General features: G+C 45.9%; 1 long non-coding RNA gene across 1 annotated transcript; it reads right to left on the bottom strand.

Annotated features, from left to right (window-relative positions):
• Positions 1-1,625: 1,625 nt before the first annotated feature.
• Positions 1,626-26,918, bottom strand: LOC141134657 (uncharacterized). Its single transcript, XR_012243261.1, has 3 exons — positions 26,737-26,918; positions 2,656-2,754; positions 1,626-2,567 (listed from the first exon to the last, which is right to left on the bottom strand). It is a non-coding gene; the product is annotated as an uncharacterized lncRNA (long non-coding RNA).

Here is a 26,918-nt window from a genome sequence, read left to right as displayed (position 1 = left end):
ATTGGGCATATACTGTGTTGGTTGCATAAAACCATATATAGTACCCGGACCCAATCAATGCTTGAATAGGTGTTATACCAAAAATGACGGTGCAACACCATTCAAGTCTACCTTTTTTAATATATAGGCAGATCTAATGGTCCAAAAAATAGATCAAAAATGAATTGTTCGTTAAGAAACAATTTAGGTTGACATCTGTGTTGAGGCCTGCTGCTGGTTGTAAAGTGTCTAAATTATATAACCATTTTATTTCATTTTGTGATACTGATTTTTTCAAATTTGTCCCTTTCCAATGTTTTTTTATTTTGTCAATCCCATAGAATGTTAATAATGTGGGATCTCGGTTGTTAAATAATATAAATCTTGGATACATCTTGGATACACTGTGTTTTGAAAATCAGTTGATGATATTTGCTATGTGTTCATTAATTTTAATACGCAATATATGTGTAGTTCTGCCTACATACTGTTTTGGGCACGTGCATTCCAATACATTGGTAACATTTTCTGAGTCACAAGTGATTAAAGATTTCATTTTAAAATTGTGTTTAGTTACTACTGTTTGAAAACTATCAATTTTTCTTTTTGTTCTCTTAGAGGTATTACATGCTTTGCACCTGGTGCAGTAGTGAAAAGCTTCCCTATCCAGGAAGGTGGACAAGGTTTTAGGAGGATCCAGAACATTAGGCGCAATTCTATTACGTAGTCCTACTGCCCTTTTACAGATGAACTGTGGCTTCACAGGTAACACGTTTTTCAGGTCTTTGTCTTTAAGGAGAATGGGCCAGTATTTTTTGAAAACTTTTTCTACCTCTTTGTACTGGCGATTAAAGCCTGTCAAAAAAGGCTGTGTCTGCTCTAAAAGGTGCTTTGGATTTTTTTGTCAGGAGGTCATCTCTATTCGTAAGTAGAACTTGTGTTTGGCATTGCTGCAATGCATGGGGTGAGTAACCTTTTTCAACAAATCTATTGGTGAGGATGGAGGATTGTGCTTCATAATTCCTTATGGTGTCACAATTCCTCCTTAACCCCATGTATTGACCCTTAGGAATTGCTGAAAGCCATTTGGGATGGTGGCAACTTTGTATAGGCACAAAACCGATTCTATCGGTATCTTTGAAAAACGTATGTGTGGTAATTTTGTTATATGTATTAGTTAGTACTAGATCTAAATAACTGATTGACGTCTTGTCCCATAGGGCTGTAAATTTTAGCCTGTATTTGTTGATGTTAACCCCAGAGGGCTGTCCACAAAAATGTTTTTTAATGTTTAGTTTTCTAGCAAATTTTTCAATGTCATTGCCTATATAATTAGTCATGCTGCAATCTTCGAAATTGAAAAAAGAGCAAATAATAATAATGAAAAATCTGTTGACAGGTAGAAAATGTAGGTATCCTGTGTCAACCATCTACTAGAGTAAGAAATATATGAAAAATCTTATCAGAAAAAGGCGGGGAATGGTATTTGCTACCGAAACATAAATGAAAAAGAATTCTGATATTTGAGATTTCAAAGTGTGCCACATCCCATGAAGAACAAAGAGAAAAAGAACCCCTAGGGGTGGGATTTTAAAGGCACTACCAAAAAAGACAATGAACGTAAAAATATATAGTTTTAATTGCCTATAGAAAAATACATGAAATATTGAACGTGGTCATGAATATTTAAGGAATCAAGATATGCAAAATAGAGATACAGAATCCTATACCCAACGCGTTTCAGAGATGAGTGTTGTCTCCTTCATCAGGGTTTAAAGGATATATATAAGCTACGAAAGTCAAATATGAATAGTCAACAATGAATGGTACATCCATCCAATGATACACAAACATGGAAAGGCCATAATTGTTGGTAACTTACATCTTGTACAGTTGCATATACATGAGGAAATCCACATTCATTTTAAAAGATGGACACTGTCACATGGAGTCACCGGCCGTCCTGCCCACATTGTAGCTGCTTACAGCAAACCTCTATAATAGGAGTATCTCCAACCCAAAGCCTATATATGGTAATAGAGAGATATATGGACTATACCCCGAGTGGTACGGGGGGGTTATTTAGTCCCTGGTTGTAGCGAAGCCACGTATACTGGGGCCCACAGAACAGGAGTCCGGGGAAAAACCACATAATATAATGAAAAAATAAAATAAAGAAAATGAGAAAATGCATCCATGATCAACACAAGGCTGGAGTCTATGAGGTCCAATACTGCTTTCCACAAGTTATGTTTCTGCTCTGGGCGGATATTTTTGAACATGCCTGCCACCATCAAATCAAAACCATGGTCTTTGGACTCCTGGCTATCTAGCCTTTGATTAAGTTTATCCACAATCTCAGCAAAGCAATCAATGTTTTGCCCACCCCTCCCTTTTGCAGGTCTGCTTGTCTGATGTCTGGGAACCTGGCTAGGTCCAGCTGGCTCCTCTGGCATAGCAGACTGCTCAGACAGGTTGATATCACTTGCTTGGGATCCTTCCGTGACATCTCCTGCGACTCTTGGCCAGTTGTCTCCTGAGATCCCTCCTGTCCTTCATCTCTGATGTCTTCCCAACTGGCTTGTGTTCTGCAATAAAAATATAATAGGGTTTAGGCACACCCGTCTTTAAATAACTGTATAGTAGCACTTTACAAATGGACATATATTATACCACCCTCTTGGCTGCCGATCCACTCCACGCTTCTCTGAGTTTTCTTAGGTGGTGTTTGAAACAATCCCCTCAAGCCTTTCCATCTTGTTTTCAATAGGTGCACTGCAAAACATAAAAAAAGAACATAAGCAAAATTGGAATACTAAATTTTGGTATCATTCAAATAAAATGTTATACTAAAACAATCAGTTTCTTTGCTTTTGTGATATTGATAATTCATCGTCTCCATATTTTAACAAAGGTATGTTATTGAACAACATAAAGCTGACATGAGTCCTATTCTGTAATAGGACTAGACATCAGTGACAGCCTGCACTGATGACCTGCTCTGTAGAGACTGCACTCATAGCCTGCACCGATGACCTGCACTGCCGAGACTGCACTCATAACCTGCACTGATGACCTGCATTGCGAAGACTACTCACTGATGACCTGCACTGCAGAGACTGCACTGATGACCTGCACTGATGACCTGCACTGATGACCTGCACTGCAGAGACTGCACAGTTGGGGATACATAGTGCATGTGAAGACCAAACTGACCAAAATAAAAGATAAACTTACATTTGTTTGTACGTTCATTGGCTGACAGAATATCCCAGTCCTCAACACAGATTCGGCAGATCTCCAGCCATGCATTGCCCCCTCTTTGCTTGTTTCTTACGAGAACCTCATTATCAAAGGGTTTTCGTTGTACAACCTCGCTGCAGGCTCTGGAAGACATGGTCTGCAAAGCTAGCATGCAGGTTGGCCAGAATATGCAGAGATAACAGCATACAGGAAGTGCTCTGTGGGAGGGGCTGCCTGGGGCATGCCTGGGTAATGCGTGGGGAGTACCTGGGTAAAATCTTTTCTTTCCTGTAATGTCGGATCACAGTCGCTTCAATAGAGATGAAGATTCGATTTGGAGGCGACTTCCATTAAAGTCTATGGGTACAAGTCGGCTAAAAGTCGCCTTGAAGTAGTACAGGAACCTTTTCTAAAGTCTGAGTGACTTCAGTAGTGTACATTATGACGGCTCTCATTCACTTCAATTGAATTTCTAATGACTGACAAGTCAGATCCCAAGTCCTTGTAGTGTGAACCGACACTAATGTTGTTGTCCTATTGATTGCTTGTACACTTGCTAATCCTCTTTTCTTTTAGACTATGCTTGGCCTAATACATTTTTTGAAATACCTCAAGGTGTGTCAGTAAGTGCTGGGTGAGCTAGGTGTGTCATCTTCAGGTGTGCAGAGAAATCACAAAACCATTCAGTGGCTCCTTAAGTGCCTCAAAGGTTTTTCCATCTGCCTATCCATCTCTCTGTCTTCTGTATATAGAGTATGGATATATATATATATATATATATATATATATATATATATATATATATATATATATATATATATATATATATATATGTTCTTATTACAAGCCATCAAAACAGTTATGGCACCAAAAAATAATATCTTTCTAACTAGGTCACTTTATTGTATTAACTTTGATATAAAGTGAAACTTTTCTGACATCTGCTCCCATGTAAATTAAACAAGCCAGTGTGTGGTCATTCGGCCGGTATTGCAAGAGTCAATCAATATAGTAGTTCTCCCACACTAGCCTACTGGCTTATCCTGTGAAATGAGTTTCCTTTTGCTTAGGGGTGTCCTCCACACAGATTAGACATCAGAAGGAATATTTTAATCTGCCTTTGGAACACATTTACACGGGTTGTTGCCTGGGCTTCACCTTATCAATGAATTATATTCCTTCACGGAGGATGACCAACCACAGTCTGAGCTGCCTTGAACCGCAGTGTACTACAACATCAGAACAGGGATTGCTACAAATGGATATTTTCAAACTTATTAACTCTGGATGCACTTGCGTTACCTCCTTCCAGACTGGGCTTTGATATATATCCCAGCTTCAGAAGCATTTACATTAATAGATTTTTATGGTTTCTTTTAGAAAAAAGCTGCACATTCTTAATAAGTTGCACATTTAAAGGTATACTATCCTCAATGTCAATCTATGTTGGATTCTAAATGTTTAACTTAAGGGGAAATTACAGTTTCTTTATAAATTTTACTTGATATAGCACTTATATAAGGCACTCTGTAATTTAAAGAATCCCTGTCACCAAACCAAAAAATAAAAGATGAAAGCACTTGCATTGACTTTCTTTCCATAAATTATATTTTTTATTTGCTCGCAATGTACCATCAAACTGGCCAGCAAATTTGACTTCTTCAGGAAGGAATTCCCTAGCACAGCCCTCTCCCTCTTTGCATGCGATTGCCTAAAATACTTTCTTTCCTGATCTGGCTCCACTGCCGTCAACCCTTCATCTCCCTACATTAACCTGTTTGTAGAAGCTATGCTGACATCACAACCAAGATGGTGCCAACCAGCAGTGACAGGCCTTTCAGATGTATGCAAAAGGAGGCTTATATAGGTAAATAACAAGTATAAAATATGTTAAATGCACATCATAAGGGAAGATTTTTGTTAAAATTAATGATCTGGCGACAAGGTCTCCTAACTTAACCTTAGATGGTGGCATTGGTCTCTACAGTAGATGCCATCAGGTGCCTATGTGCATTCTTGGTTGCCATTAGGGATGAGCCGAACACCCCCCGGTTCGGTTCGCAGCAGAACATGCGAACAGGCAAAACATTTGTGCAAGCACACGAACACCGTTAAAGTCTATGGGACGTGGACATCAAAAATCAAAAGTGCTAAATTTAAAGGCATATATGCAAGTTATTGCCATAAAAAGTGTTTGGGGACCCGGGTCCTGCCCTAGGGGACACGTATCAATGCAAAAAAAAGTTTTAAAAATGGCAGTGAAAGTGAAACAATAAAAATGAAATATGCCTTTAAATATCGTGCCTGGGGGGGTGTCCTTAGCATGCCTGTAAAGTAGCCCATCTTTCCCATGTTTATAAGAGTGCCAGAGCAACATGACATTTCTAAAGGAAAAAATGTCATTTAAAACACGTGGATGCCCCCCCCCCCCCCAAATCCATACCAGGCCCTTAAGGTCTGGTATGGATATTAAGGGTAACCCCGCACCAAAATGTTTTTAAAAATGTCATGGGGGTCCCCCAGGCACTATATACTCTGAACTGCAGTATATATACTATATGGCCTGCCCTATATACTCTGCAGAATGTTGGGCCTTAGGTGTTGGTGGTACCAGAACACTGACACTGTAAGCCCTCACAGTTACTCTTGTTGGGTGCAGGAACAGACCCTGCTGTGAAATATTATATCAAGAATTGTAATTACATGCCAGTGTTAACCACTTGCCGACCACCGCACACACATATACGTCGGCAGAATGGCTCGAACAGGCAAATGGGCATACTCGTACGTCCCTTTGAATTTGCCGCCTTGCGGGACTCGATGTTTACCAGCGTCCTGCGATCGTGAGATTGAGAGGCAGAACGGGGAGATGGCTATGTAAACAAGGCATTTACCTGTTCTGCCTAGTGACATGACAGGGATCTACTGCTCCCTGTCATCGGGAGCAGTGATTGCTGTTATGTCAGTGGTAGCCCATCCCCCCACAGTTAGAATCATTCCCTAGCCACTTAAGCCCCAGGCCATATGGCTGGCCAAAGAGCACTTTTTGGGATTCGGCACTGCGCCGCTTTAACTGACAATTGCGCGGTCGTGTGACGTGGCTCCCAATCAAAATTTACTTCCTTTTTTTCCCACAAATAAAGCTTTCTTTTGGTGGAATTTGATCACCTCTGCGGTTTTTATTTTTTGCGCTATAAACAAAAAAATAGTGACAATTTTGAAAAAAATTAAAAATTATTTTTTACTTTTTGCTATAATAAATATCCCCAAAAAATATATAAAAAGACATTTTTTTTCCTCAATTTAGGCCGATATGTATTCTTTTACATATCTTTGGTAAAAAAAAAAAAAAAAAAAAAAAAATCGCAATAAGTGTTTATTGATTGGTTTGCGCAAAAGTTATAGCGTTTACAAAATAGGGGATAGTTTTATGGCATTTTTATTAATATTTTTTTTTTATTAGTAATGGCAGCGATCAGTGATTTTTATCGTGACTGCGACATGATGGCAGACAGATCAGACACTTTTGGCGTGATTTTGGGACCATTCACATTTATACAGCAATCAGTGCAATTAAAAATGCATTGATTACTGTGTAAATATGACTGTGAGTGAAGGGGTTAACCACTAGGTGGCGATGTAGGGGTTAAGTGTGTCCTAGGGAGTGATTCTATGGGTGGGATGTGTGTGACACAACACTGATCATCGCTCCCGATTACAGGGAGCTGTGATCAGTGACAGAGTCACTAGGCAGAACGGGGAAATGCTTGTTTACATTAGCATTTCCCCGTTTTTCCTCTCCGTGAGACGATCACGGGTATCCCTGCGGACATTGGGTCCGCAGGACCCGCGATCACGCTCACGAAGCTCCCGCGCATGCCTGCAAGCCGCCTCTTAAAGGGCAACATACAGGTACATGATTCTGCCTGTACGTGCCCTTCTGCCGACACATATCAACGTGAGTCGGTCGGGAAGCGGCTAGGACACACTTTTCTTTATGAAATCTTTATTTTGAAAATATTTTCAATTAACAACATACAAATGGACATAAAACAATGCATAAAAGGTAGAAAGCATATTACATAGAGGGCCCTTTTCTGGGTATACCTTTTCATCAAAAAAAGAAAAAAACGTTACATTTCGCCATCCATTCCTCTGCAGCCATGATATTATTGACTAATGTTATCCATTCGGTGCATGTGGGTACCTGAGGCTTCTTCCAATATATTGGGATTAGCCTTCCAGCCGCATTAAGCAGATGGGGCAGTATCGATTTGCGGTATTGGCTGAGAGAAATGGTGGGGAAGTGCAGTAGGGATTCCATAGGGGAATCTGGGAGCTCCAGGTCTAAAATTATCTTGATCTGAGTGTGAATATCCAGCCAGTAGGGCCTTAACTTGGGGCACTCCCACCAGATGTTGAGGAATGAGCCGCTAAAGCCACATTCTCTCCAAAATATGGCCGAGAGAGACAGGTAAATCTTGTCAAGTTTGGAAGGGACTCTATACCATCTGGTCAGAACTTTATAGCTATTTTCCTGCATTTTTGTATCTACTGTGCTTGAATGAGTGAGGCGATAAAGATGGTCCAACTGAGGCTCGGTAAAGACGTGCTGAAGGTCCCTCTCCCATTCTCCAATGAACCCCGGTTTCCTCTCGCTATTTATGGATTGCAGCAGATCGTATAGTACCGATATTGCGTGGGGAATAACAGAGGTTGACATACATAGGAGTTCAAAGGGTGATGCCAGGGTGGGAGAACGAACCCCATGGGGTAGGCTGTTAATGAAGTGCTGAAGCTTTCTATATCGCTACTCATCCATTGGGAAGGGGCCATATTGTTCCCTCAGTGTCGCCAGCGGCAACATGCATTGGTCCTGAATAAATCTATCACATCTGGACTCTCCATCGGCCGCCCACGTCCCAAAAAAGGATGGATGTTTCCCTGGAATGAACCAGGGGAAGCCACCTAGGGACGCCAGGGGGGAAGTCAGTGGAGCGAGCCTTCCCCTCCTATTCAAAGCGTCCCAGATTGTAAGAGCATGGGAGGCCATGGGAGAGACCAGCACTGAAAGACCCCTGTTCTCCTGGGGGACCCAGGTGGCATGTGACAGGTTTCAGCTAGCCAGGAATTTATCAAGTGGTACCCAAAGTTTAAGAGGGACACTGTGATACCAGTCTAGGATGCACTGTAGCGCTATAGCCTCATAATATCTGCGGACTACGGGGATCCCCATACCACCCCTTGCTTTAGGACGCTGTATCGTGCGGAGGGCCAGCCGGGGGGCATTTCCCACTCCATATGTATTGTATGAACAGGCTGTTGAGGGTTGAGAAGAAAGTCCTAAGAAAGGTGATAGGCACCATCTGCAGGAAAAACAGGATACGGGGCAGCACATTCATCTTGAGAACAATGACTCGGCCCATCCACGAAAAAGCGGATAGGTCCCAGTTTTTTAAGTCTACTCTGACAGTGGAAAGCAATGGCATGTAGTTACACGTGTAGAGCTGGGAGCAACTTGTGGGCAGGTAGACCCCCAAATATTTCAGGGAGGTTTGACACCAAGTAAATGAGAAGGCAGTCTGCAGCTGTGTACGTAAACCCGGGGGAACATTCAGTGACAGGATCTCTGATTTGTTGTAATTTAACTTAAAATTGGGCAACAGGTTAAATTCTCTCAACTTTGCCATGATGTTAGGCAAGGATATCAGGGGTTCAGAGACATAGAATGGGGCATCGTCTGCGTAGGCAGAAAGCTTATGTTCAGTCGGCCCTACGGTGAAGCCCTTGATATCTTTATTAAGGCGAACTTTATTAAGTAGCGGCTCAAGGGTTAAAGCAAAAATAAGAGGGGACAAAGGACATCCCTGGCGCATCCCATTGCTAATCGGGAAAGTATCTGACAGTAGTCCATTTACTTTTACCTTGGCGGTCGGGGAACTGTAGAGGGAGGATATCCATGCGAGCATGCTGGGGACTAAGCCAAGGCTGGTCAACACCGTTCTCATGTAAGTCCAGTCCACCCTGTCAAATGCTTTCTCGTCATCAGTGGAAAGCAAAAGACAGGGGTGTGTCATGGCCTGAAATTCCACCCAGTGAATCAGTTGGAGCACTCTATTGGAGTTATCCCTTGCCTCCCTTCCCATTATGAACCCCGTCTGGTCAGGGTGTATGACTGTTGGGAGGATCAGTTTAAGTCTATTGGCCAAGATTTTTGCCAAAATCTTAACGTCAGTGTTTAAAAGTGATATAGGCTTATAGTTCCCCGGCATGGTGTGATCTTTCCCTTCCTTTGGGAGGACTGTGATATGCGGCATCAACGCCTCACTGGGCATTGTTGTGCCGGAGGCCAAGGCTTTGAAGTAAGCACACATGGGCCTTGAGACATGAGATGGGTGCATCCAGCTGCTCACCAATTGAGGCTTCCAGCTGTGGTGATTGGGCCTCTGTGAGGTATTAATAGGATGCGGTCGATCCGTTGGGATTCCGCAGAACCAGGTAGGGTACCTGGGAGATGGTACAGCTGGGCATAGTAATCCCTGAAAGTGTTGGCTATTTTCGAAAAATGAATGACCGATGCTCCCGTCGTTGAGGTGAGTTTATGTACATGTCCAGAATCGCGTTGGTGTCTAAGGGCTCTTGCTAGAAGCCTCCCACATTTGTTACAAAATTCATAGAATTTGTGTGCCACATGGCGTATTCAAGCCCTGATTTTAGTGTCCAGCAGTGTGGCCAGGTCCTGTCTGAGGGATTGCAGTTCGGACGCCATTGCAGGGGTGACGTGTCTTTTGTGGACTAGTTCTGCTGCACGTATTTTGGCTAATAAGTTCTGTAGTTCCCCCTCACGAGCCTTCTTCAATTTAGCCCCTTGGGATATCAGCTCCCCTTGCACAACTGCTTTATGTCCCTCCCACACCGAGCCCATGCCCACCTTGCCTGGTTTGTTCTCTGCAAAATACAGGGAGATGGTATCGGATACCCGTTTTTGTGCTACCGCATCATCCAGGATGCCTTCATTCAGGTGCCAGTTCCATTCCGTGCCTCCATAGACAGGGGACACACGGAGATGGAGACCGGAGCGTGAGCTGAGATTGTAATGGAGCTGATGGAGGCGACAGATAGGGAATCAAGAGAGTATTGGTCCATCAGCAGGAGGTCTATACCAGTATAGACATTGTGTGTGGCCGAAAAATAGCTATAGTCCCTGTCCGTTGGGTGTAGTAGTCTCCAGCAGTCAACGAAATGGTGCGCCTGCAAGGATTTCCGAAAATGTTTCAGATAGGCAGACGAGTGGGTTGAGCGGCTTGAGGACGTGTCAAGTTGTGGGTCAAGGCTGACATTGAAGTCACCACCTAGAATGAGCTGAGCTTCTTTAAAGGAGGACAGAGACTCCAGGACATAGTCTAAGAAGGTAAGCTGTTTGCTATTCGGGGCATACACAGCTGCAAATGTGAACCTACCTATGGTGGAGCATCACAGGGTTGAGCCACTGGGCTGCCAGTAGGGGGGAGGAGGGACCCACAGCACGTCCAGGCCGGCAGAAGGAAGCATACAGAGTATATCACACATGAGCAAGAGCCTAGAAGACAAACCATAGTTATTGCAGGTGTAAACAACATAAGACATAAAAAACATAGTAAACTATAAAACAGAAAAAACCAAGGGCCCAAAGGGCATAACAAAGTGCAACTTTGCCGCTGGTTGGGAGTCCCCACCCCCCCTCACGACGAGGAGACGGTGAGGGCCAGTGAGCAGCACCATTCCCCAAAAAGGGAACAAGACTCCAAGGAGTTGACCTATTGGGGGAAAGTGATACGGCGTGGGGAGTGAGTCTGCTTGGGGACCCGCTATCAGCATGAGGTGCTTATTTTGCACCTCAATCTTGGACAGAAAGGTGATACGGCAACTGGGGGGGTCAAGTAACATCCAGGATTATCTTAGATGCCAACTTTAGAAAGTACCACCGTTCAGGCTTCCTCCCATGAGGAGTGAGAAAGTACCACCGTTCAGGCTTCCTCCCATGAGGAGTGAGGGTGGGATGTTTGGCCAGAGGGGCCTCTTTGGGATTTGTGTCTGAGTCTGCGGCAGCTTGATTGCCACGGTTCAGGGTGAGTTGGGAAAGGGATCTCTGGAGAGGCCCTCAAATCTGGAATGTCCACCTGAGGCAGTCCAAGAGACTTCAGAAATTGAGGTAGATCAGCTTTGCATCGCAGGGTAGACTGCTTACCATCCTTAGTAGCGGATAGGCTAAACGGAAAACCCCATCTGTAAGGCAATTGTGCATCCTGTAATGCCGCCAGCAATGGCTTGAGAGCGCGGCGTTGCATGAGCGTATGCCTGGAGAGGTCCGGAAAGAAGGTTAATTTAACTCCATCAAAATCCACATGTCTGACTCCACGGACTTGGTTCATGATGCGCTCCTTAAGAGAGTATTTGTGCAGTTTACAGATAATGTCCCTGGGCTTATCAGGATCTTCAGAGGGGGGTAGCAGGGCTCTGTGGGCCTGGTCTATTTCAATGTGCTCAGGCGCCTGGCGGCCTATTTGCTTAAAGACCCCCTGCAGGGTGGGTACAATGTCTCTCGGGCCTGTGGCTTCTGGCAGACCCCTGATGTGTATGTTAACCCTGCAGCTCCTGTTTTCAAAATCGTCCATTTGATCCAGCAGGGTCTCAATCCTGCTGTCTTGCATTTTGCAGTGGTCAGTCAGGGCTTGCAGGGTGGGGGTAGTCTTATCCCACTGCGTCTCCAGGGCCTCCACTCTACCTCCCAGGTGTGCTGTGCCTGCCTGCAAGGCTTCAATATCTTGTCTCATGGCCTTCTCCACTCTGTGGACAAACCTCTCCAGATTAGCCTTAGTAGGAAGGGAGAGAATGTGGGATCGGATGTCTCTATCCCCCCAGGCATCACCTCCATTAGTGGGCTTTTCTGAGCTGTCTGAGTAGGAGGGAGAGGAGGGGGCAGGCAGAGACAGCAGAGGCATGTGTAGGGAGCTGATGGGGGAGAAAGCCCTGGCTGCGTGGCCATACTTGCCATTCCTCTGCGGGTCCCTGAAAAAAGTTATCCAGTGATTCTGACCGGCCCCGGGGGGTCCGCTGTGGCTGCGGTGATGTCTCGCGCTTTGGTAACATCTCTCTGTGTTGATCCCCCCCGTTTATGCTGCCGTTCAGGCTGTAAGAAGAGCAGGTCTCACATAGCTCAAAGGAAGCACGTCTTCACTCATGCATGCCGTAGCCACGCCCCCCCAGGACACACTTAACCCCTTGATCGCCCCCTAGTGTTTAACACCTTCCCTGCCAGTGTCATTTATACAGTAATCAGTGGCTATTTATAGCACTAATCGCTGTATAAATGACAATGGTCCCAAAATAGTGTCAAAAGTGTCCGCCATAATGTCGCAGTCCTGATAAAAATTGCAGATCGCCGCCATTACTAGTAAAAAAAAATAATAATAAAAAGGCTATATATCTATCCCTTATTTTGTAGACACTATAACTTTTGTGCAAACCAATCAATATACGATTATTGCAATTTATTTTTTATATATATATATATATATACACACACACATATATACACAGTTATATACATATATAGATATAGATAGATAGATAGATAGATAGATAGATAGATAGATAGATAGATAGATAGATAGATAGATAGATAATATATATATATCAAATACACTGCCAATAACTGAATAACCTGCCTGCTTAATCTAACTCAAGCTATCTCTCCATCCACGCCAACACTACACACAGCCGCCATGTAAGCAGCCTTAGATAGTGTGGGGCGTGGACTTAGCCCCCCTGAGCCATGATTGGCCAAATGCACCCTGCCTTTGGCCAATTATGGCTCTCTCAGCAGAGTGCGCTGTGATTGGCCAAAGCATGCAGGTCAGGTGCATACTTTGGCCAATCATCATATAGCAATGCACTGCGAGATCGCAGTGCATAATGGGGCGTTCCGCGACGCTCTAATTTACCGCAAACGCCCCATAATGTTCACTGTTCTGTAAACAGGCCAACACCCGATGTTCGAGTCAAACTTATGTTCGACCCAAACATCGAGCTCATCCCTAGTTGCCAGATTATAAAAGTACAAAACTCATCTTCCATGGCCGATCCTTGATACACCTCTAGCCTTTGCACCCTCCTACACAATGCCATATGAGATGGGCTTTTCACTTGCTAGTAGGAAAGATTGAAGGGTGGGAAGAGGCAGGCCAGAGATCCTCCAAGGAAGTGGTAGTTGGCACCTGTAATATAAATAAATGCCACAGAATGTGAACATACATGTTCACTTAAACCCAGTTAAACACTGTTAAAAATGACTTTTCCATTTAATTCTTCAACCTGCCATGATTTTATACAGCTGACAAAAATACAGTTTGCCATCCTTGCAAACATGGTGACATTTTAATTTGTAGCCAGGATCAGCCAGAATCCTTAATCTCCTGCTTCTGGAACTGGTTCACTGCTTCTCCCTGATGTCTGATGTGCTTGCGGCAGGTCACCAGCTGCCCAATGCAAAAGAACAATGTGTGGAGATTTCTAATAAGCTAAATTTGTGCCAATACAGTGGCATTATCACAGCAGTCATGGGAGCAAAAGAATAATACAGGCAAGAATAGATATTTTAAGGTATTATCCAAAAATTCTTCATCATTTCATACCTGCTAATGAGTCAAACCATAAGGGTTTATTCAGAGAATTGCATAGATCCATAATGGGCATATCTATATGTGGATACATTCAACTCTTGTAAAAAAGAATGACTTTTTTGCACTGCAGAGTGAGGTTCGTCTCTAAAGTGACAGCAGATGCCTGGCATCTCCCATTAATCAAAAGGCCCTGGAAGGTTTGTGTAGCATCAATGGAGTAGACATTAACAGCATTGTAATTTCTGACAGTAATGTCTGATTATCGAGGTGTCATAAAGATATATAACATATAAAACCATGCCCTTGGACCATTTCAGGTTTAGACTAATATATGTTCTTTTTGCAGTAAAGCAGATCCTGTGTGATGTCTCACAGATGAAAAGTAAAGTAAGGTCAGCCCAGGATAGAGACTGTTCTGAGGAAGAGGAAGCTAGTTTTCCCCTGCCTCCTATTTTATTACCCATGACAATCAATAGATATATTTGTGGCTGGTACCAAGGGAGGACTGTATGGCATAACTCACATCAGGTGGGAAACCAAAAGGATAAATCTGTCCGGGTATCACTAGATTTCACAGGTTTTTGAAATTAAAGCTGTAAAAGGCAGATCAATGGAGAAAACATTGTGAGGCTCTCAGTGTTCATCTACTGCTGTCTATCTATAACATTTAACAGACAGGCTTTTGTGAACTGTTAGTGCGAAATACATCACTGTATTTTTTATGTAACTACGTTTAGTCTGCGGAGATAAACATCTTCATATAATTTGATCAATCATAATGATACCACACAAATTAAATATTACTTTGCTGCTGCAGTACATCATTGGCATGCACTAGCTAAAAATATTAAATAATCGGTGACAAGTGTCCCTCCAGCATAATGTTTTATCAGAGGTAATGTGCATTCACAGCCCTGAGCCTTCTATTATCACAAGCCATACTTAAGGGAATTCACTTCTTAAAGGGATTGTATAGACTGCTATGGGAACATTTTATTGCCCGAGGTGTGTGTTTTAGAATACTTAAAGTGTTACTAAACCCACTACAGTAAAATTAGTCTGTATATGTAGTAAAGCATGCTGGTTATACCCATTTTGGAACCTAAGGGTATATTCCTCCACATTGTGTAAAAAGGCTGTTTGATCCTGTCTTCTCTGGTCCTCCCCTCCTTTTACTGTCCCCTAATAATTTCCTGATAACACAGAGTCTATAGAGTCAGGATGCACATGCTCAGTTTGGTGTGTATTGCTAGAGAGGTTTTTTTTTTTTTTTTTTCCTGGGAGAGTTCATGTGATCAGCACAGGGCCAACCAGCACTCTCCAGACAGAGGGTCATGGGTTTTGCAGTCTCATAAGACAGTCAGAAAACTCCTTCTACAAGCTTTAATCAGTGCTTGGCTGGACACTGATAGAAGTCACAAGACTGCTATATATTGCTGATGAGAAAAGGTATTTAGCAGTTTATATTTACTAGAATAATTGCATTTCCATGTTCTGTGTACTGTGGGAGACCACATATAGTGAATGCAGGGTCCTGGGTTTATTAACACTTTAAGATGAGCCTGTTCACAATGCTTTCTACACTCTTTAATGACTAGGCTTACAAACTTATACAATAAGAAAGAAGACAGTAAATACTAATCCCCCCCCCGGCACCTATGTTACTCAACAAAAAAATAAATACATTTAAAAAAAGCATCTCGAGGAGCCTAGGGAACCTGACTATTCTGAAAGCATCAATATTCTGGTCCCAAATTACCGTAACCTGTAGTAACATAGGGTTAGGCAGGAGGAACCACTGGTGACAGCAGGAGATCTTTATGCACAGCTCAGTGTGCATTCTTGGCATACACGTGCAGGAATGTATTCATTCCAGCCCTGCCAATCAAGGAGGCCAAAGACTCCATACCTGCACGAAGATGGGGTTAAAGTGTCAATAAACCCACATCATTAAAAACGATCAATAATACCTTTCGTTAGATGTCAAAGAATCTGGTGGTATAATAGATGTGACTAAAGCACTTCATACTGATTGTGAAAAAAAATATCAATAATTGCTGTAATACATTTTGTTTATATTCACTCAGTCACTATGAGGTTCGTTTTCTGTATTCTGCAAAAAACCTGGTTGATCTTGCTGTTCTCTAACTCCGCCTTCTGTCCAAGTCCACAATACAGCTAGGGATTTTGCAGTGCAGTGTTGGCAGCTGTGCACATGTTCAGTTTTCAGTGAGTTTCTATACTGACCATTTCCTCCCTATCACATCCGAGCAGCCCATGTGATTAAAGAGTTACACATATGGGCGTATACACAGTGGTAAATGATAGCCCATTCCCTGGCTCCTTCTTCGTGCCCTCTAATCAGCTAAACACAATGGAGGTCGGGAGGTCGGGTATTACCTGTAGATTGATGGAGGCTTCAACCCCACTTATTCTAAGACACAAACTGGAAGGGCATGACACAGCCTGTGACTTGCAAAAATCCTACCATACCATGTTATGGCCAATAAATAAGAAAGCTTTGATCAGAGGCAGCCCATTCAGTAAGGGCGCACGGGCACCGCCCCCTATCCCTAAGTCTGACCCCTTTCAGGACGCCGGATGCATGGATTCCAATGGGGGGTGGGTGTTTTTTTGAAGCACCTGATTAGAGCCAGAGGCTCTAATAGGCTTCAAAATAGGGTGGGCTTGGGATGCAGAATGCGATTGCAGCCCACCCAAGTGTGTTACAATAGCCAATTAATATTCTTCTGGCCAGATCCTATTGGATCCCTAGGAGGAGGAGAGGAGACGCAAGCCCGCCATGATGGAAGAACGGACACAGGAGCCGCTGCCCATGCCTGTTGCCGATGCCTGCTGCCAATTCCCGCTGCCGATGCCCAAAGCTGATTCCTAATGCCCACTGGCCGATGCCCACCACCTGCCATCTAGATGGAGTAAGTACCAGACCAACCAGCAGACAGCGAGATGGCAGGGGGGTTGTTTGCCCCCCCCCCCCCCAAAAAAAAAAAAACCGCCACTGGCTTTGATTTCAAATATACTGTATATTTGAATGGCAATTTAAAACAGTTGATATTAATTACTTATTTTTTCTCTGTATTCGAAAGGCTGTTCTATTTTGAACATGTGACCAGCAGCAGGCTAGAAGCTCCTTCTGCTTATGTTTGCCTGCAGACAGGCTGGGAAAGAGCTTGGTCATGTGACAGCTGTATATCGATTAGGAAAAAAGTACTTTTTTATTATTAAAATAGTTCCAGTGCCATCATCCACATACAGAAATAGAAGAAACAATGTCAATTGAACAGTGGGTGTTTAGTATCACTTTAAGATGCCAGCACCAGCAACAGAGCAAAGGAAGGTGAGTAAAGTTGCGCTTTTAAAGCTGGATTGCAGAAGGGTGTCTCCCAAAGCTCCATGACCAGAGATGACAACATTTTATTTAAAATGAATGCATTCTTTATATCAGTATAAAAAATGAAATGTTGCCACCCTTCGTTCAGCCTTATGTGTATTTCCACAAATCCAGGCTTATAAATCAAGGGCCACACCATTAGCCAATAAACAGTAACACTGACTACATGTAGTTTGTTGACCTTCATTCCATATGCATAAGTCATTGTTTGAGTGTGAATCATTACAATAGCGAATTTCTGTGCAAACCGACACATAAACCTCAAACAAATTACATTCATGCCATTGTCAAGCCTGTTTCCGAGTCATGTCAACAAAAAAAGCAGATGGTATCATTTGCATGGTAATAGTCATAAATATGCACATTTTTATCTCTTACCAAACACGGCTTTGATGAATCAGGCAATATGAGAGTTCTTAGTATATGAATCTTGCGTGGCTAATGTGAAAAAACATACTCAAGCAAATCTGCATGCAGTTTGGCTTCACAGAGTATTTGTATGCAAAATCCTTAGCGGACATTTGCACATTTGATAAATGTTCTTTTGATGAATAGTTCTTGTGATTTTCTCCAATTATGTAAAACAGAGGTACGAATACATTACAATCAATGCTGCATTAGGCAGTGAAGGCAGCGCAGGAATCCTAGAGGTAAGTCCATGTGTCACAACAAGGCCACACACATTACATGTGCTCTACGTTCATATTTATGCATTCACGTTAACTAAATTTGAATACACTAGATGTATGGACCCTATTTCATGTTGGAATGTAACTGACAGTCTGATATTTATTCATGTTTTTCAAGGAAATCCAATGTCATTATTCCATGACTGTAGTATAACAGATGATACATACACCCATTGCCAACCCAACTCCATAACCCTTACCCTTTCCCCATTAATGGACCACACCGTTTTGAAGTAAATTATTGGCCATAGCAGCCCCTTTATTAACAACTCAATTAAAATTAACATAACTATAAACAACATCTGTTAAACCTCAAATAGCCGTGCTGGTCTTTGCAGGACATCCCCCCAGAATTACCATAACGATCATCACCATGCACTGCGGTACCTTTAACTGAAAAATAGGCCTCCATTTGACATGCTAGCTCGGAGGCAACCAAACCACTAACTGCAGTGCACCCTTTCACCAAATTCCAGCTAAACCAACGTTAGCTGGAATACCACCAACGGGCCCATACCACCGATGGGTCCCGCATTCATCCTTATCTGAGGGTTTCTTCCTTCACCCCCAAAGACCAACACCTGCCACAGCAAACAAGAGTAAAACCTTACCCTTGAGCGCACCTCCAAACCCTCAATGCTCTCTGGATGCCATCCTGTAATCCTAAAGCCCACATGTCGATCCCCATAGCATTAAGGTGCACCCCATCTCCTCGAAGATAACGCCAGGTATTCACTTCCAGCTCTAAATGCCTGATTGCCAGCCCCCCATTCTTGACCACAAACCTGCTGACATCCCTGTTAACCTTTTTCCTGGCCTTATTAACCCGCTTCACCGATCTCGTCAACCTCCACGTAGTCCAGGCAATCATGTCCGACCACACTATCAGCATCCCAGGAAAAGCCACGCGGAGACGCAGGAAATCAAACGTAATATCCCGCGTAATATCCAACTTGATCCATTTTAGATTTGCATACCCGCGTGGATAATCTATCCTCGCCACAGATGACCTCTGCAGCCCCCATCCTCCCTTTCTCCTTTTTGGAAGGGCTAACTAACTCCCCAATCCTAAATGCCCCAAAAAACGCCAGGGCGAACGCTGTCCTGAACAGTACCACTTCATAGCGTGATGAACAAGTATCAAGCAACTGGGCAAAGAGCCTGCCCAGGAGCTCGAATGACACCGGGTGCCTAGCGTCCTTGCTCGGCCGAGAGTGCCGATACCCCTTCATTGCCTGTCTAACCCAAAAATCCTTGAAATCCTGGTAACCCTTCAATTTAAACCAAAAGGCGAGCCCCGCCAGCTTCTTCTCCAAACCCAACACTGACACCCCTTCCTCCAAATTATGGGAGACAAAATATAACACCAATAACCTGAACTCCCGTTCCCCTTCTGCACACCCAACCTGTTTCAACAGCAAACCCCACTCGGTCCAAACTCTGCTGTAAGCAGCCCACGTCACCCCACTCACTGACTGTGTAATCCAGCCAGAGACACTTCCAAGGCAATCTTCCACAGCCCCGGGGGACAAGGGACCCCTTGCATATCTGCTGCAGGTGCCAACTCCCGGAACTTTTCCACTGAAAGCAAGACAAAGCGTCAGCAATGAAGTTCTCCACTCCCATTAGGTGTATAGCATAGACAAAAACATTCAACTGCAAACACCTTAGCACTAAGTGCCGTAGCAACCGCACCACCGGCGGGGATGCCGCCGACACTTTGTTGATGACCTGCACCATCCCCAGATTGTCCCAATGAAACCGCACCTTCAGATTCCTGAAGGATTCCCCTCATAACTCCACCGCCAACACCACTGGAAACAATTCCAGCAATACCATGTTTTTCAATAGACCCGTCGCCTTCCATGAATCCAGCCATGGCCCTGCACTCCACTTCCCCTGAAAAAAGGCCCCAAAGCCCGTCGATCCGGCTACATCCGTATAAAGCTCTAGATAGAAGTTACTCACTGGCCCAGACATCCACAGTGCCCTCCCATTAAAACTTCCAGGAACAAGTGCCATATCCTTAAATCCTCCCTGTGTTCCTTCACCAGTCGCTCAAAATGCTTGGGTGACTCCACCCCTGCCGTACTTGCAGACAGCCGCCTGCATAAGACTTGCCCCTTGGGGATGATGCGACACGCAAAGTTCAACTTACCCAACAACGACTGTAGAGTCCTAAGTTGGACCTTGCTCAATCCCACGATCCCCCAAATCTCCGCTTCAAGCGATCCCGGTTTGTCCTCAGGCAGTCGATATTCCATGGTATCTGAGTCCACGATGATGCCCACAAAGCTAATCACTGTAGTGGGCCCCTCAGTTTTGTCTGGTGCCAGGGGAATCCCAAATCGCTCTCCCACATGTTCAAACGTCGCCAAGAGCACCGCACAGATGTCCGATGAGGCCAGGCCTACACAGAGAAAATCATCCAGGTAGTGAATGATGGAATTCACTCCCACGACGTCGCGGACCACCCATTCAACAAATTAACTGAATCGCTCAAATAAAGCACATGAAATAGAACAGCCCCTTGGCAGGCAGCGATCCACGTAGAATTCCTTTTGCCAATGACAACCCAGCAAACGGAAACTGTCCGGATGAACAGGAAGCAATCTGAATGCCGTCTCAATATCCGATTTGGCCATCCTAGCCCTGCGCCCGTAAAGCCACACCCAAAAAACTGCTGCATCAAACTGCATACATACATATACGAAACTGCACACATCTTTGGATCAATGGCATCGTTAACTGACCCCCCTTTTGGGAAGGAAAGGTGGTGAATCAGCCTATATTTATCCGGCTCTTTTTTGGGCATGACCCCCAAGAGAGAGACCACCAAATCTGACATTGGCAAAGCAGGGAATGGGCCCCCCATGCGTCCCAGCGCAACCTCCTTCCACAGCTTCTCCGAAACCACCTCTGGATGTTGCCTAGCCGAATGTAAGTTCCGGGACACTGGGGGGGCAGTAACTAGATTGGACGGGATCCGAAACCCTTACAAAAACCCCAGGCCTAACAACGTCGCCGACTCTCTATCGGGGTACCTATCTCAGAAAGGCCGCATCCTTTTCACCTTCACAGGTGTCGTCCCTCTTGTTAGTAGGCTTGCCAGTACATCCTTTTCCTTGTTTAAAACACCGGGACACTGGATGGGCTCCCTCACAGCCGGAGCATTCGTGCCTTTATTTGCAGCCCCCCCAAACTTGCAGACACCCTCATTGTACTGCCAGCAAACCCCCTTTTTTCTTGTGGCCGATTGTCCGGGAGTGGATGAGCCACCGGCCCCCCCTGGAAAAAACTGACTCGGTGTCCTTGCGTCATCAGGCGCATCCACAGGCTGATGTCCTTATAATCCCACCTCAAGGCCGGGCGTATCGTCCTGTGTTGACGAAACTGCTCGTCATACCTCAACCACGCACTAGACTCTATGCGCCTCACCCACCACATCCAGGTAGCAGAATAGCGCCGAGCAGTGTTCGGGGTTCTTTTCCCTGATCACACTCGCCAGAATTGCAAACGCTTGAAGCCAGTTCTGGAACGTCCGTGGTATGAGCCTGTATCTCCTCTTCTACTCATCCTCCTTCTTGTTGTCCTCAGGTTTAACCCTATTTAAATTGAACTTCTCAAGCGGCAATAGTGAGAATATCTCCACATACTCACCTTTCCAAATCTTCTCCCTACCCTCCTGCTTAACGTGAGCTCCCAAAGGTCCCTCAAAACATACATATACCTCACACCTTGCCGAGTCCACCAACCTGATGAAGTCTTGTTTTTTACCCACGCCCCCCCCCCACTTTCTCCCCCGACGATTCCTTGTTCGCTGAGTCTGGCGCAGCCACCACGGTGTCCCCCAGGTGTCGCCGCGGCGGGACCTGGAATTACCCCAGACCCCGAATCCCCTGACCCTGAAAAGCCCCCCCCAGGTGCCTACCAAGCCGCCGTTGGAATAACCGGCCTGCCCGCCCCGGGCTCAAACCTACTCACCAAAACTTTTAACCCCGCCAGGAACCCCTGCAATCCTGCATCCGCCGAAGATTGGTCGCGGACCAATGCAGCCAGTGGGGAGCCCGTTGGAGAGACCGCCCACTGACAGGAGACCTGAGCACCTGGCTGAAGCCCTGCCCCCACTGCGGACAAGTCGGGGGCAGAGCCCATTAGGTCCGTTTCCTGTCACGTGGCGGGCCTGGTATGGGCCCCAGGCGTTCTGGAAGGCCCGCCCACCGAGCCCCGCATCTGCTGGGGATTCCTCCTAGAGCCTCCCATCACCGGCACTGATATGCGCTTTACAGGGGGCTCTGAAGGGACCTGTGAGGGACTCCCTGTGTGACTGTGACGCTGGGCCCTGGGGGGTAGTCTGGGGAGAAGCGCTCCGGCGGCCGTGACCGCTGACCTCGTGCAGACTCCCTCCCCATGGTGCCTGATCCGCAGCCAATGCTCACCTCTAGACGCCACGGCGGCTCACAGTTGCCATCAGCTCCTCCACGGATGCCATGCTTCAAGCTGTCTCCTCCGGCTCACACTGACGCTGGGGAGGGACCTCCTTTTCTTCACTTCCCGCTGGCTCCTCCTGTTCCTCCCTTTCCTCCACTCAGAGGCATCTTAACAAAACTGTTCCTGTCCCCTGTTCCCCCAGACATGTAAGCCTTACGTTTATTTTTGTTTGGCATTACTCCGGGCTTCTCTTTCTAGTGTGGCATGTTGCTACTTAATTTTTAAAAGGGGTTTTAATGTAACAGTTGCAAAATGTTTATGCCATTTAGCAGTGACCAAATAGAAAGAGATCCATCTAATGAACCCTCACCAGTCTTTCCAGTGAGCACTACTTTTTGCCACAGGGTTCTTCCTTTTTTTTTTAATACTGAAGAATGCCAGAACAACTGCAATAAAAATCGACTTTGCTTGGTTTTCATTTTGGACAAGACCAAGACAAGACCAAGATTCAACAGCTCAAATAGGTCACAGACGCCTGGGTGCAGAAATATTTCTGGCGCCCCCACATGGGCGTGGTCATCTTGCTAACTCCTCCCCTTTACAAATGTTTCTATAGCAAGGACTCAGAGATGCTCCCCTAAGGAGTCTTCGTTACCCTGGATCGTCCCACAATCTCTTTACAATAAACAAAATACAGGAAGAGAAGCAAACTCTACTTTAATGGGACCTGGAGGGGGTCTCTCTAATGAACACAGAGAGGGCCTCTGTTAGAGTCTGTTAGAAAGAGCCCCCAGACATACTGCAGACATACTACAGGAGATGGTCAGAGACTGTGAAAATGATACAAGAGATCAATGCATCAATGCATCTTCATCAGTGCCCATCAAAAGCAGCTTATCAGTGCCCATAGAATGCAGCCTACTAGTGCCCATCAATTGCAGCCTTATCAGTGCCCACCAATTTTAGCCTTATCAGTGCCCACCAATTTCAGCCTCATCAGTGCACACCAATTTCAGCCTCATCAGTGCCCACCAATTGCAGCCTTATTAGTGCCCACCAATTGCTGCCTACCAGTGCCCACCAATTGCAGCCTACCAGTGTCCTTAGATGGATCACATAGAGCTTGGATTCAAAATCGCAGGCTCCTATAATACACGTCACACTGATTCAATTTCACGGCCTTGGATCAGTGTGCCGTCTATTACAGGAACCCGGTCTAGGAGGCGGAACTTTATTACAGCGCCGCCGGGCATTTTGGAAAGCTCAGTGCGGTATGTGTGCCCAGGGCTGGTGCAAGGATTTTTTGTCTACACAGGCAAAGGTGTATTTTGGTGCCCCCCACTGTACTCCCACCACACCCTCCCTTCCACAATGAAATTCCCCTTTACATCAAAGTTCCCAACATTTCCACCTTACAATCAAGGTTCTCAGTGCCCTTCTTACATCAGAGTCAGCAGAGTTCACAGATCGCAGAAAAGGGCCAATCACAGTGGCCCTTTCGCATGTGATCAGCTGTGTTCAATCACCCCATCAGTACCCATCAATGCCGCCTCATCAATGCCACCTATTACTATCAGTGCCCATCAGTGCAGCCTAGCAGTGCCCATCAGTGCAGCCACATCAGTGAAGGAGAATTATTTGCCAAGTTTTATAATAGAAACCAAGAAACTTTTTTTTTAAAAACATTCAGTCTTTTTTCATTTGTTTTGCAAAAGAAAAAAAAAAACAGTGGTGATCAAATACCACCAAAAGAAAGCTCTATTTGTGTGAAAAAAAAAGATAACAATTTCATATGGGTACAGTGTTACTATTGTCAGTCAAAGTGTGACAGCGCTGAAATCTGAAAATTGATCTGGGCAGTAAGGGGGTGTAAGTGCCCGGTATTAAAGTGGTTAATACATGTACCTTCCACAGTCCTTGCACAATAAATAATATGCATAAAACATGCATTTCATACAAAAAATTCAATAAAATTGTGCCATGATTAACTTGTGCAGATCCATTGCAAGCTGTTTGCATTGACTTCAGTGTACCATCACCAAGTCAGAGCACATACCATCTGCTTACCACAAAACATGACATTTTAAACTTATGAGGTGACATGCGTTTGTCACCTGCTAGATATTTGCAGCCACTTTGATCAAAGAGCAACACTGCAGATAGCAACACTTTCTCCCAGGAGTGGCCTTTCACCACTACATCTGCTCCGGTACTAGGTATAGGTACTCCACACACAGCTCCACCTAGTTTGGTACCAGGTACTCCGCATGCCCGATCTGGTATAGTTCATTACCTGGACAATTAAACAGTTTGTTACTTTATCCTAGTAAAATTTGATGTCAGTACATTACTTTTAATGAAGCAGCACAGAAAGCCATGGTAATGCACTATAGTGTGCTTTATCAGATTCAGTGTGAACGGGGGGCTAAGAGGTACATTTTTTGGTAAGCAGATGGTATGTCTTGGTAATGGTACCACGTTGATCCCACTCCTGTGCCCCCTGGTCTTATTCGGCTCTTCCCCCTCACCCCACATGTCACCAGTTTAGCAGCGATTGTCATCTTTATGCTGGACTGGTGGATGGGAACCGTTGTTAATTGCAGGGGGCTGGAGCCCACTGTCTGGAGGGAGAGAAGCAGTGGAAAAAAAGGCAGTCTTATGCCCGTTACCTGGGAGGGAGGAGGAGTAGCAGCCGGAAGTGCAGTAGCAGAGGCGTAATTATAACCTTCAGGGCCCCAGTGCAAGGAACCATGAAGAGCCCCTGAACCGTAGAATGATGGGGGGGTATTGTGAAAATATGGGGGGGCAGTGTGATGGGGTATTTTGACAGGAGGAGGACAGTGTGACAAAAGAAAGGTATCTGGAAAGTGTGACCGGAGGGGGGAGAGTGAAAGAAGGGGGACGGTGTGACAAGAAGGAGCAGTATGATGGGGGCAGTGTGACAGGAGTGGGCAGTATGACAGGGGGATATTGTAACAAGAGGGGGGCAGTGTGACAGGAGGGGGCAGTGTAATGAGGGAGCACTGTGAAAGGAGGGGGGCTGTGTAACAAGAGGAGGCAGTATGACGGGGGTAGTGTGACAGGAGGGGGGTAAATATGACTGAAGGGGCAGTGTGACGAGAGGGCAGAATGATGGAGGGGCAGTATGACAGGGGGGTATTGTTGCAAGGGGACAGTGTGACAGGTGGGGGACCCAGTGTCACCAGTGGGGAGGCCAGTGTCACAGGTGGGGGGGCAGTGTCAGTGTCACAGGTGGGAGGCAGTGTCAGTGTCACAGGTGGGAGGCAGTGTCAGTGTCACAGGTGGGAGGCAGTGTCAGTGTCACAGGTGGGAGGCAGTGTCAGTGTCACAGGTGGGGGGGCAGTGTCACAGGTGGGGGCACAGGTGGGGAATGTCACTGGTGGGGGGGAAGTATCACATGTGGGGGCACAGGTGGGGGGGGATGTCACTGGTGGGGGGGTCAGTGTCACAGGTGGGGGGGAATGTCACTGATGGGGGGGTCAGTGTCACAGGTGAGGAGGAATGTCACTGGTGGGGGGTCAGTGTCACAGGTGGGGGGGAATGTCACTGGTGGGGGGGTCATGTCACTGATGGGGGGGTCAGTGTCACAGGTGGGGGGGAATGTCACTGGTGGGGAGGTCAGTGTCACAGGTGGGGGGGAATGTCACTGGTGGGGAGGTCAGTGTCACAGGTGAGGAGGAATGTCACTGGTGGGGGGGTCAGTGTCACAGGTGGGGGGGAATGTCACTGGTGGGGGGGGTCACGTCACTGGTGGGGGGGTCAGTGTCACAGGTGGGGGGGAATGTCACTGGTGGGGAGGTCAGTGTCACAGGTGAGGAGGAATGTCACTGGTGGGGGGGTCAGTGTCACAGGTGGGGAGGAATGTCACTGGTGGGGGGGGTCAGTGTCACAGGTGGGGGGGAATGTCACTGGTGGGGGGGTCATGTCACTGGTGGGGGGGTCAGTGTCACAGGTGGGGAGGAATGTCACTGGTGGGGGGGGTCAGTGTCACAGGTGGGGGGGAATGTCACTGGTGGGGGGGTCATGTCACTGGTGGGGGGGTCAGTGTCACAGGTGGGGGGGAATGTCACTGGTGGGGGGGTCATGTCACTGGTGGGGGGGTCAATGTCACAGGTGAGGAGGAATGTCACTGGTGGGGGGGTCAGTGTCACAGGTGAGGAGGAATGTCACTGGTGGGGGGGGTCATGTCACTGGTGGGGGGGTCAGTGTCACAGGTGGGGGGGAATGTCACTGGTGGGGGGGTCATGTCACTGGTGGGGGGGTCAGTGTCACAGGTGGGGGAGGGCAGTGTTGGGCTTACCTTACATGAGGAGTCCAAGCAGCAACCCCTGTACATGCTTCCTTGTGATATCTGTTGTCCCTCCAGCCAGCACAGTTCACCTCCCGAGTGTCAGTGTATACAATGGAGAGGGGAAGAGCCAGAGCAAGACTCAGAGTGTACAAGCAGAGGGACAAACTTGTGCACTGAATCTGGTGTCTGCT

This window comes from Aquarana catesbeiana, linkage group LG03, assembly GCF_042186555.1.
Source record: "Aquarana catesbeiana isolate 2022-GZ linkage group LG03, ASM4218655v1, whole genome shotgun sequence".
NCBI classification, from domain to species: domain Eukaryota; kingdom Metazoa; phylum Chordata; class Amphibia; order Anura; family Ranidae; genus Aquarana; species Aquarana catesbeiana.
This window is presented reverse-complemented; position numbering and strand designations above follow the sequence as displayed.